The following is an 882-nucleotide window of genomic DNA, read 5'->3' as shown; positions in this document are numbered from 1 at the left end:
AAAAACAGATTTAATTGGTATCATGTTGTTTTTATTAGGGCTTATGGTTTGGAAAATTAAGTCTTCTCTCTCAAAGAAAAAAGGTTTTTGCCTTTTTTTGGAATCCTTGTGTTATCACTTTGGTTAAATGAATAGCTTATTTTACAATGACCTCTGATATCAAGTGTTTTAAACTATTGATATTTGACAAACTTTCCAAATCAAATTATAAATTATTTCTTTTTCAGACCTAATTAATCCTTTAAATATTAGGTTCCCTAAAATCTAAAAATGAAATTTGGCTCACTTGCTATAAAAATTATGCAGGAAGTATTGTCAAACATGAAATGGTGTTTGGTTATCTTTGGGCTGTATTTGTATAAATATGTGATTGGCATGTGTTCCAAAATTATGGGAAACTCATAACTCTGATATAACTTAGTATACATTATCAGTAATAATCATTGTCATGTTAAATTATTGTGTGCCACAGAGGTAACAAATTTCCCTGTCAATTGTGTTTTTGACTATGGCTGCTCTAAAACTTTTTGTCATCCACAGACAATTGTTGTCTTGTTTTGCTCCTCTTTAGAAGGTGGTTTATAGAGCTATAATACTCTAACAGGTGCTCTTGAATGCAGGTTTCTGATAACTTTGAAGATTGTGACATCAGAATAGAGGAAAAACTTTGAAAACTCATGGAGAGCTGAAATGTTCATGAATACCAAGCAGAGCAGGAATTAACTGCATGAACTGAACTAATAGAAGACTGAAGTAAATTTTTGACTTTTTGCTTAAAACATTGCTGATCCTTTGTTCTGTATTTTTCAGAGTCAAGGAAGTTTTTCTTTTGAGCTATTGGCAGCTTTTAACAATTTAGTATACTCCCATGAACAAAATTTG

Source organism: Pongo pygmaeus, chromosome 8 (assembly GCF_028885625.2).
Source record: "Pongo pygmaeus isolate AG05252 chromosome 8, NHGRI_mPonPyg2-v2.0_pri, whole genome shotgun sequence".
In the NCBI taxonomy this organism is placed as follows: domain Eukaryota; kingdom Metazoa; phylum Chordata; class Mammalia; order Primates; family Hominidae; genus Pongo; species Pongo pygmaeus.
This window is presented reverse-complemented; position numbering follows the sequence as displayed.